The sequence below is a fragment of the Sphaeramia orbicularis genome, chromosome 8 (genome assembly GCF_902148855.1).
Source record: "Sphaeramia orbicularis chromosome 8, fSphaOr1.1, whole genome shotgun sequence".
Classification (NCBI taxonomy): domain Eukaryota; kingdom Metazoa; phylum Chordata; class Actinopteri; order Kurtiformes; family Apogonidae; genus Sphaeramia; species Sphaeramia orbicularis.
The window spans coordinates 34,741,456-34,754,160 of record NC_043964.1 but is presented as its reverse complement, the minus strand read 5'-3'; the positions used below and the strand labels follow the sequence as shown (position 1 = coordinate 34,754,160).

The 12,705-nt window shown below is 35.1% G+C and overlaps 1 protein-coding gene across 1 annotated transcript in view; it reads left to right on the top strand.

Moving 5' to 3' along the window:
• LOC115424836 (uncharacterized) overlaps positions 1-12,705 on the top strand; it is a 353,136-nt gene that overhangs the window by 38,186 nt on the left and 302,245 nt on the right. The gene's annotated exons all lie outside the window — the stretch shown is intronic.

Here is a 12,705-nt window from a genome sequence, read left to right as displayed (position 1 = left end):
TTTGACAGATCCCAGTTTTTTGCTTTCAGATGCACATAAATAACAGTGCAATCACAGCATGCATTTGAAATGTAATATAAGTGCAATATAAACTATTTACTTCAGGTGAATGAACTACTGGTGATTGATTGAAACAGTCACATCTCCTAATATGAATCACATCTTTATGGTTTATATTATGTGCAGTATAGAAAATAAAAACATAAATTAACAAATTATGTATCATTTCTTTAATTATTATTATTTTTTTAACCTTTATTTAACAAGGTAAATTAGTTGAGAACTGATTCTCACTTACAATAACGACCTGGCCAAGAGGCAGCACACAAACAGAATGAGTAGCAGCACAGGTTGCATGTACAAACGACAGAACAGATTAAATCTATAACAACCAAACAAACAGGATGGACAGCAGAACCAATCACAATGACATATAACAAATAGAAAAGCTAAAAACAGGTGCAGTGGTCCAAAAGTGTATCTTTCACTGATCTTTTTAAATGATGAGAGCGGTATGAAGGAGGTGAGTTTTAAGGATCGTTACAAAGAATTCCAGTCAAAAGCGGCAGAAAACTGGAACACAGGAAAAATTACTGAGCATTTTTTTTAGAGTCCAAAGTATTTTCCTCAAAAAGAATAAATTTAGCTCTATATTGAGTAAATCTGGCTCTATATGTAGTTTGGAGAGCTCTAACCAAAGAGTAACTTTTATTCTTTTTAGAGAGGGACCACCTGTTATCTGAGTAGAGTAATATTTCCTTGAGTTTGAGTAAATTTTACTCAGGCAAATTTCCTGTGAATGGTTGACCAAAATTGGTACGGGCTTTGGGAATAATATGAGGAGGTTAATGAAACTGTTGGAACGAAGATTAAATGTGGGGTTTTGAACGGTGAGCAGTGAGCGCAGATAAGGAGGTTACTGGTAATTACTGCACAGATCAGAGTTTTCAGCTTGATGTCAAGTGTCTCTTTCTTTTATTACCTCTGTCTGTCTTCATGCAAATTGAATTTCCTCATAGTCCACTATAAAAAGGTGATATGATGCTGTCGGCTGCAGCAGAAGAAGAGAAGCTCCCATCAGATCAGCTTTAATCTCAACCATGATCTGTGTAGCTCTGCTGCTGTTGGCTGCTGGATGCTGTGAGTCTCACTGAGGCACAGACACTGACACTATGATCACAGCTCACTGTTCACTGCTATTACACCCACTCAATGTTCAACATGTTTTCATCCACAGGTGTGAAGTGTGAAACGCTGACACAACCAGCCTCTGTGACTGTGCAGCCAGGTCAACGTCTGACCATCACCTGTCAGGTCTCTTATTCCCTAGGCTACTACACAGCTTGGATCAGACAGCCTGCAGGACAAGGACTGGAGTGGATTGGAATGAAATACACTGGAGCTTCAGATTATAAAGATTCACTGAAGAACAAATTCAGCATTGACCTGGACACTTCAAATAAAATAGTGACTCTGAATGGACAGAATATGCAGCCTGAAGACACCGCTGTGTATTACTGTGCCCGCAGAGACACAGTAACACAAAGCATCAGTAGACCTGGACAAAAACCCCAGCATGTGAAAAAATATAACGTGAATCCACCAGAGGAGGAGCCCTCACACCACTAATGACTGAAATGAAATCAGTCTTTTAGTTTATCCCATTTCTACTCAAACAGTAACTGAAGCCTATGCAATAATGACCCAGAAAATCCACTGGTGATGACAAATTGTAAACCTTTGCATCTCTGAACACATTATTTACATTTTTAATCTGAGCTTTTCCATGTGTATTACTCCAAGGGTTTAGCAGATTGCATAATAACACACCTACCTCCTCAGGTCTGTCCTTGACTTGGCTGGATGTGGAAACAAAGGACCAACAACCATCAGAGGAATTCTGTGATCATTCACTTTAGTTGTCTTCCATGGTCTTCCAGGCCTTTTGGTGTTACTGAGCTCACCTGTGGATTCTTTCCTTTTAACAATGTACCAAACTGTTGATTTTGCCAGTCTGAATAGGACACATCTGGACATGAAGCTGCTGTTCAGTCAGTTGTCCAACTACTTCTGAGCTTCTGAAAGTTTGATGGACTGTATATAAAATGGTTGCACTTTCGAAACCATTAATGTTTTCTTTTAACCCCTTGCATTAAAGCTGAAAGTTAATATTTCAATCACATCTTGATCATGTCAAGTTCTCCGTGTTTTTTATATTTTTTTAACAAAAAAAAAGTTTGCTTTTACAATGTTGTCTTCTGTTTTTTTTCCAAACTGCACAACTGTGGTACCTTTGAAGTTGTTATCACTACACCATTTTTCATGTGTTTGCTCCTTTATGTGATTTTATTTTTCCCCGCCAAGATGTTTGAAAATGATGGTTCCCTCAATGTGATTGCTGATGGTTTAAATAAATAAATTTATTTATTTATTTATTTTTAAATTTTGTTTATTTTACCTTATGGTCATGTATCTCATCTTGAATACAAAATTGTTTTATTCAGTTGAGTCATATCACCGCAAAAGTATTTCATATTAACATTGAACACATCGTTGGTCCCTCCTGTGTCTTTGTCTTTGGTTTGACTTATTAGATCTGTGTTTTGGTCCTTGAGTCCAGTTTAGGGTCTCTCATATCTGTGAGGAGGAGTCAATGCAAAACTCAGATATCCTCCTCCTCTAAATATCTGAGTGCAGAGAGGACAGACAGCAGAGGACACATAGTTTAACATGATGGACTATAGGACAGGACTGCTGCTGTTAACTATCTGCTGGGCAGGTGAAGTGCTTCACCTTTTCTCAGATCAGTTTATTTTAGTTCAGAATGCACAGAAAATCTCATGAGTTTATTTTTGTCTTGACAGGTGTTGATGGTCAGACTCTGACTGAATCTGAACCTGCAGTAAAAAGACCTGGACAATCCCACAGACTGACCTGTACAACATCTGGATTCACATTCAGCAGCTACCAAATGAGCTGGATCAGACAGGCTCCTGGAAAAGGACTGGAGTGGATCGCATTCATAAGCACAGCCAGTACTCCGATCTATTACTCCTCATCAGTCCAGGGTTTATTCACCATCTCCAGAGACGACTCCAGCAGTAAACTTTATCTGCAGATGAACAGTCTGAAGCCAGAGGACACAGCAGTGTATTACTGTGCTCGACGACACACAATGACAGACAATAACAGGGAAGTCATACAAAAATTACTTCCTTATTCCAAACCAGCTCTGGAACTTTCATTTACAATTCTGATCATAAAGATCATTGACTATTGTTGTCAATGAATCTACTCTAGAGAATTTAGTCACTATTCAAAGTTTTAAAGAAAATAGTTTTGTGTTTTTTTTGAAAATTTTGTCTTTCAAGTTGTAAAACATCTGCCCTATTGAAAAAAAAAATCTTTGAAGTAAGTGCAGTTCTAAAAATTTCACGAATGTTGCGTAAAAAAAAAAGTTGTAATTCATGATTTCTTGTCCGTTAGATGACAAGAAACATTTATCTTCAGCTGTAACTGTTAATAAATAATGTTTCTGTCACTGATTTTTTACTGCATGTTATATAAATATGTATGGATGAATTAATTATTACTGGGATGGCCAAGTTGTATGTGAAACAAATAATTCTAAAGTGTTATTGTTATTTTACTGTGCAAGCGAGTCACAGCAACATAAACCATCTGTCGACCTGAACAAAAACCCCTCAGTTTGAAAATCATGAATCCACCACAAGAGGAGCCCTCACACCATTAATGAATACAAGATCATTTCACCTATTTCACACATGTTTCTTTCATACAGTTATTTCTTTCTTTTCTTTAAACATTCACATATTAATTATATCATATACTTGTATATATATATCTATATATATCATATACATAAAAATGCATCAGCAACATACTTTATTCAACTAAAATCACTGTTACATCAGGTTGTTTTTGTCATTTTATTCTTTTTGTTTTCAGATTCTTTGACATCCTGGAATCTATGTTTCAAAATATGTGTGATTGATTCTACAGCTTTGTGCAGTTAATGCTGGCTTTTGGGGAATATCTTGTGAATTAGCACTAAAAGTCTGTGATAAATCAATTACTTTTCATGAAAAACAAACATGTTTGGTCCACTTATAACAAAGAGACAGTTCAGTTTCTGTTTTGTTTTTGAGGAGGAGTCAATGCAAAATATTCACCGTCACCCTTTAAATGTGTAACTGCAGAAACGACAAACAGTTCAACATGATGGACTATAGGACAGGACTGCTGCTGTTAACCGTCCTCTGGGCAGGTGAAGATATACACTGATGTTAAGTCTTCAAATACTTTCTAACTTTGAGTAAATGACTGTTTCATTGTGGTTTAACAGGTGTTGATGGTCAGACCCTGACTGAATCTGAACCTGCAGTAAAACGACCTGGACAATCCCACAGACTGACCTGTACGACATCTGGATTCACATTCAGCAGCTATCGCATGAACTGGATCAGACAGGCTCCTGGAAAAGGACTGGAGTGGATCGCTTTTATACACACATACAGCTCTCATATCTATTACTCCTCATCAGTCCAGGGTAGATTCACCATCTCCAGAGACGACTCCAGCAGTAAACTTTATCTGCAGATGAACAGTCTGAAGCCAGAGGACACAGCAGTGTATTACTGTGCTCGAGGGGACACAATGACAGACAATAACAGGGAAGTCATACAAAAACTACTTCCTTATTCCAAACCAGCTCTGGAACTTTCATTTACAATACTGATCATAATGGTCATTGTTGTCTGAATATTAAAGTTTTAAAAAAGAACAGTTTTGTTTTCTTTGAAATGTTTGTGTTTCAAATTGCAAAAAATCAGCCAGATATGTAAAAAAAAAAAATCCTTTAAGTATCCTCAGTTCAAATCATTTCAAAATATCATGTAAAATGTTACAATTTATGATTTCCTGTTCCTTGGACTCCAAGCAACATTTACTTTTCTCTTTAAGTGATTATAAATAAGGTTTGTCATTGATTTTCTCCTGCATGTGTATAAAAATATGTACAGATGATTTATTTATTACAGGAATGACCAAGTTCTATGAGAAAAATGAATCCAAAGCATTTTTAATAAATACAAGGTGAAAAAACACGAAAATTCAAAACATTTTCATCACATAAATGACATATTAAATCTGGAGTAAGTCTTATATCTGTCTTTTACATTAGTGTGATTCATGGTATGTTTGTGTTTGTGATGGACTTAATATTAAACTGTGATCTCCACCATGTTTTCATATACGTACATGAAGAGTGAAGGGCAGAGACTAAATAACTGACATACACACTGACTGGACAGAGACAACTGGCTTTTACAATGGTCCGAACAAAACCAGTGGTTGGTTTTCTCATCCTGACTATGTTCCTGGATGGTAATATCTGTGAAATATTTACCATAAAAACATAATCATATGATGATTTGTCAGTTTTCCAGTAACTAAAGACCTGTTCAAATGTGTGTAGGTGCAGATGGACAAACACTGACTGGATCTGAACCAGTTTGTTAAAGTCATGTGTTTTTCTATAACCACATGTCACTTATATGTCAGTGCTTTTTCTTTTCATCCTGCCTTAGTTAATATTCAACTGCCACTATTTAAATAAAAGTTATAATTGGAGTTATTTTTATTGATATGTAAATTGAGTTCATTATGCATTGACTTATAATGAAGTGAAGTGTGTTTGTGTCAGTCAGAGGAGATCCCTTCAGTTCATCTTCATCATCAGTCATGTTCTCTGTAGCTCTGATACTGCTGTTGGCATCTGGATCCTGTGAGAAACTTTCAGTGGATTGACTTTACTAAACACATGGTAAACATGTATGAGTCAGATAAATGATGGAGATAATGTTGGTTTGTGTTTCCTCAGGTGTGTACAGTATAGACCTGAATGAGTGAGTCACAAACACAAACCATCTGTAGACCTGAACAAAAACCCTTCAGGTTGAAAACCATGAATCCACCACAAGAGGAGCCCTCACACCATTAATGACTACAAGATCATTTCACTTATTTCACATGTTGCTTTCATACAGTTATTTCTTTCATCATTCATGGATTGATAAAATCATATAGTTCAAAGATTTATCTAAAACACTTTTTCTTCAAGTTAAATCCCAGTCATATCAGGTTTTGTCTGTTATTTCTGAAGATTGTCACTGTGTTCAGCTCTGTCCTAGTTATGTATATATACTTTTTATATTGGTTTTACTTGGTCTTGGATGCAAAACTACCAAAACATTTAAGAAAAAGCTACAAAACAAATTCACTTTACTCCAGTGACCACCTGTCAGTGTGTCATTACATGAAGATAAAGATTAAAACTAAAGGAAACATTTTCACTCTTTTTGTTTTGTTTTTGAGACTCTCTGACATCCTGGAATGTATGGTTCAAAACATGTGTTGGTGGTTCTTCAACTTCGTGCTGTTCATTGTGGGTTTTGGGGACTATGATATGAATAAAACACAGGATCTAATTTTAGACCTCTAAAATTCAATATAAATAAATACATAAATAAATAAATAAATAAATAAATAAATAAATAAATAAATAAATAAATAAAAAATGAAGAATAAAATTATAAACTGCATTTCCTGATGAACATGTTTGGTCCAAGTTATAACAGTGATGCAGATCATTTTCTTTCATTTACATGAGGAGAAGTCAGTGCAAAATATTCAGTGTCACCCTTTAAATGTGTAACTGCAGAGAAAACAAACAGTTCAACATGATTAACTATAGGACATCACTACATCTTGTGTTATGTTTTATTTCCTTCATGCCTAATTTTCTATGTTATGTTGTGTTGTGTTATCTTATCTTATCTTATCTTATCTTATTAGTTGGTCCCTCCTGTATCTATACTGTATCTTCGTCTTTGGTTTGACTTATTAGATCTGTGTTTTGGTCCTTGAGTCCAGTTTAGGGTCTCTCATATCTGTGAGGAGGAGTCAATGCAAAACTCAGATATCCTCCTCCTCTAAATATCTGAGTGCAGAGAGGACAGACAGCAGAGGACACATAGTTTAACATGATGGACTATAGGACAGGACTGCTGCTGTTAACTATCTGCTGGGCAGGTGAAGTGCTTCACCTTTTCTCAGATCAGTTTATTTTAGTTCAGAATGCACAGAAAATCTCATGAGTTTATTTTTGTCTTGACAGGTGTTGATGGTCAGACTCTGACTGAATCTGAACCTGCAGTGAAAAGACCTGGACAATCCCACAGACTGACCTGTACAACATCTGGATTCACATTCAGCAGCTATGAAATGAACTGGATCAGACAGGCTCCTGGAAAAGGACTGGAGTGGATCGCATATATAGGCACATTAGGATATCCGATCTATTACTCCTCATCAGTCCAGGGTAGATTCACCATCTCCAGAGACGACTCCAGCAGTAAACTTTATCTGCAGATGAACAGTCTGAAGCCAGAGGACACAGCAGTGTATTACTGTGCTCGAGAACACACAATGACAGACAATAACAGGGAAGTCATACAAAAACTACTTCCTTATTCCAATCCAGCTCTGGAATTTTCATTTACAACACTGATCATAATGATCATTGGTTATTGTTGTCAGTGAATCTTATCTAAAGAATTAACTGAATATTTAAAGTTATAAAACAAAGAGTTTTTTGGTTTTCTTGAAATTTTTTTCTTGCAAAAAATCAGCTAAATCTTTCAAAAAAAAAAAAACAACAACATTTAAATCAATGTAGTTAAATGTGTTTTTTTTTTATTTATCATGTATAAAAAAAAAAAAATATATATATATATATATATATATATTTGATTTCTTGTCCCTTGGACTACAAGCAACCTTTACTTTCCTCATTAAGTGATAAGAAATAATGCTTCTATCACTGATTTTTCATTTCACTTATTTCACACATTTCTTCCCTACATTCATTTCATTCTTTTCTTTAAACATTTATACATTAGTTATGTCACATACTTAAAAAAAATTATCAGCAACACACTTTATTCAAATAAAATAACTGTTACATCAGGTTGTTTCTGTCATTTTATTCTTTTTGTTTTCAGATTCTTTCACATCCTGGAATTTATGTTTCAAAATATGTGTGGTTGATTTTACAGCTTTGTGCTGATTCTATGTTTTGGGGAATATCTTGTGAATTAGCGCTACAGTTCAGTGATAAATAAATATAAAAATAAACCACATTTCATGAATGTGACAAATGAATAAATAAATAAATAAAAAAACACATTTGATAAAAAAAACAAACAAAAACAAGAACATGTTTGGCCCAGTTTAAACAGAAATGTAGTTTAGCTTCTGTTTTGTTTTTGAGGAGGAGTCACTGCAAAATATTCACTGTCACCCTTTAAATGTGTAACTGCAGAAACGACAAACAGTTCAACATGATGGACTATAGGACAGGACTGCTGCTGTTAACCGTCCTCTGGGCAGGTGAAGATATACACTGATGTTAAGTCTTCAAATACTTTCTGACTTTGAGTAAATGACTGTTTCATTGTGGTTTAACAGGTGTTGATGGTCAGACTCTGACTGAATCTGAACCTGCAGTAAAACGACCTGGACAATCCCACAGACTGACCAGATTCACTGGGTCAGACAGGCTCCTGGAAAAGGACTGGAGTGGATCGCTGTTGAAACCAGTGGCACTAACTATTATTCCCAGTCAGTCCAGGGTCGCTTCACCACCTCCAGAGACAACAGCAGAAACCAGGTGTATCTGCAGATGAACAGTCTGAAAACAGAAGATTCTGCTGTTTATTATTGTGCACGAGACCCACAGTGACTGGAGTTGGTGAAGCAGCTGTACAAAATCTATGTACTGAACATGGTCACTGACACAAAAAATACAATGAGTTTAAATAAAGTTTTATCACATAACTAGAATATTACAAAGTCTTCTTAAGCAACATATCTTTAAGAAAATAAATGATATGTAGAAAAGTGAATGAACATGTAAAAGTTAACCCTTGAAGGCCTAGAACTATTTTTGAGGCAACTTCCTAGTGAAATTTTGTCTATATTTAATCTTTCCTAAGTGATTTATCACCATTTAATATATTATCTCCTGCATTTTCAGTGTAAATCAGGTATTTTTTTTTAAATTCCTCACAGGTTTCGATTCCTCAACAGCTATTTGTCTATTTCCTATTTTCTATTTACAATAAAGTTGGAATAAAATATTTTAACATGTTCTCATGAAAGGATGGTGACAATATCATTTATTCTTGATAGATAAAGTGTAACTGAGACTCAGTATGTGAACATTATACCTGGTCAAAGGTGATACTGATGTTTATAAATAGGAATAAAAAGAGGAATATGTCTGAAAACAAAATTATTCCAACTTAATGGGAAACAGTGTACATCTCAGCCCTTAAACATCATTATTTTATTTACTTGAACCCTGCTGTCACTGTCTGTTTACAGAGAAATAACAGTGGAAAAGCAAATAAATTCAAATATACATATAAAATTGTGAATATTTTTGAATTTAAATAAATTAACCATTGAACACATTGCAATCATGGTTTACATATATGTTAGAAAACTTGAGAAAATTAAATATTACCACTGATTTGAAGACAAAATATAACCTATTAGCATAATTTTACTTGCAATCATAAGAACATTTCCAAAATTGTTATTAGTGATATTTCAATAAATTATAAATGGGGGGGGGGTTAATATCAAGTACCACATTAGCCCTGATTTTCTAATGCAACAAGATGTTCTAAGCAGTCCTGTGTAATTTTTTTTTAAATTTTCGAAGCCTGCAGGAGAAAAAACTGGAGTGGGTTGGAAGCAAATATACTAGTGGGACACTCCACAAAGATTCACTAAAGAATAAATTCAGCATTGACGTACATGCTTCAAACAATAGAGTGACTCTGAATGGACAGAATATGCAGCCTGAAGACACTGCTGTGTATTACTGTGCAAGACACTCACAGTAACACAAAGCACCTGTAGACCTGAACAAAAACCCCACAGTGGGTGAAAACTGTAACATGAATCCACCAGAGGAGGAGTTCTGAGACCATGAATGATTTACAGAATGAGAAAAACACAATACTGAACTAAATTACATGATAGAAAACTGTTTCTTGAGTCTTCAAGTTTCATCAAGAAAATATAAAAATTAATTTAAAAATATGTAAGAGTAAAATAAATTAAACCAAAGGTGTATCTGCAGATGAACAGTCTGAAGACTGAAGACTCTGCTGTTTATTATTGTGACACATGGGAACAAAACACCGCACAGAAACTCACCATGTAAAATCATCCCCGTTCCTGTCTTCTTGACATTCAAATTATGAAGTAATTCATGTTAGAAGTTTAGAGTTAAAGGAAAATGTCATGTAAAGTAACACTATCACATGTTCAAGTAAATGCTCATGACTCAATTCTACATCAGATGAGACATATCAAGAGACCCAGCAGTCCAACCTTCTTCTATATGTTGTCATTTTCCCTCATGCATATTAAACTTCCTCATAGTCTGATATAAACAGCTGACATGATGCCTTCAGCTGCAGCAAAACAAGAGAATCTCCCATTGGATTAACTCTGAGCTCAACCATGATCTGTTGGATGAGACTATAACATGAATCCACCAGAGGAGGAGCCCTCAGACCACTAATGATCTCCAGAGAAGATTCAAATGAAAGCACTATCAGCACATATATATAAAAACTTATATCAGTTATAAAAGTAAATAATGTTAAAGTGACTGAAATGATAATACATGACTTTCAGTGGATGGAAGAGTCATGATTTTCTTTTGAAGAGTTTGAAAAGGTATAAAGACAACATGGATTTAAGAAAAAAAAAGTATCAAAATCTTTCATATTTTTTGCCATGTAACATCAACAGTGTTCAGTGATTCAGATCAGCTCAAAAGGATTTAATTTCATTTTTAATCTGCATGAATATATTTTTGATTGACTCCTGTCACCTAAAACCAGTAATTTAGTATCAGAATGTTTTCACCATCTGCCATTTGGTTTTCAGATTTTCAGTGCCAACCAATAGATCTTCTATCGAAGGCTATAAAGAAGGACTTCAGTGTGTTTAAATAACCTCAACATGGACATCACCTCCTTCTTTGAACTAAATTCTTGCTAAATCCTACATGCTTCCTAATGATGACTGCATTTTTAACTCACAGGATAATCTTTTTTTTTTTGGACACTTTCTGATCTTGGTACAACCTTATTACGTGTTATTATTTTATCTTGTTATATACATTTTTTTTTTTATCCTACAGCGGCACGTTGTGCATTTTGTACATTTGTGATTCTTATCTTAAGAAAATAAGTGTCACAGTATGTTTGACTCATTTAAGTCAAGTCTCAGCATAAATATGCAAATCATCCTCATCATAACTTATAATGAAGTGACGTGTGTTTGTGTCAGTCAGAGGAGATCCCTTCAGTTCATCTTCATCATCAGTCATGTTCTCTGTAGCTCTGATACTGCTGTTGGCATCTGGATCCTGTGAGAAACTTTCAGTGGATTGACTTTACTAAACACATGGTAAACATGTATGAGTCAGATGAATGATGGAGATAATGTTGGTTTGTGTTTCCACAGGTGTGTACAGTATAGACCTGATCCAGCCCGACTCAGTGGTCCTGCAGCCTGGACACACTTTGACCATCAGCTGTCAGGTCTCTGGTTATTCTCTGACTGACAACAGCTATGCAACAGGTTGGATCAGACAGTGTGAAGGAAAACCAATGGACTGGATTTTGTATCGGTTGGGAGGAGGGGATTTCTATCAAAATGCTGCTCTGAAGAACAAATTCGGTTACAACACTTACACTTCAACTCAAACAGTGAGATTAACAGGCCTGAATATGCAGCCAGAGGACACAGCTGTTTATTACTGTGTTCGTGCTCGCACAGTGAATCAAAGCACCAACAGACCTGTACAAATACACATTAGTCATCCACAACACACATATTTGTAAAAAAAAAACAGAGTGATTAGATAGATAGATAGATAGATAGATAGATAGATAGATAGATAGATAGATAGATAGATAGATAGATAGACTAATATTGATTTTTATCTGATAAGCCAATAAATAAAGCTAAAAAAACAATATAAAGATAATTTGTCTGTTGAATTGAGGTCTCTGTTAAAGTGGGAGGAGTCAATGCAAACTGAGTCATTTCAAGGCCATTTCATCGTCTCCAGAGACAACAGCAGGAAGCAGGTGTATCTGCAGATGAACAGTCTGAAAACTGAGGACACAGCAGTATATTACTGTGACAGACAGACACAGGAAGACACGGTATCAGGAGAGTCATACAAAAAAAAGAAAAATCCCATTTAGCAAAACCACTAGTGAACAACCTCACATTTTGTTAAAAATGATGGATGAATAAATCTTCATCTCATAGTTCTATGAAGTTTGAAATAAAAAGTAAAATTTCACAGTGAGTCTTGTCAAAACACTCACAGAACAGTCAGAACAGAACAATTATTTTACTTTTTAACTAATCTGACTGTTCTTTATGATGTACTTTTTCTATCAATATTCATCTCAGGCTGATGGTGAAGTTTAATAACATGTAATTGCACATTTTTCATTAGTAATAAAATACACAGTGTGTTTATCCAAAGGTCTGACTATGTGACAGGATCCTTGACCTTGA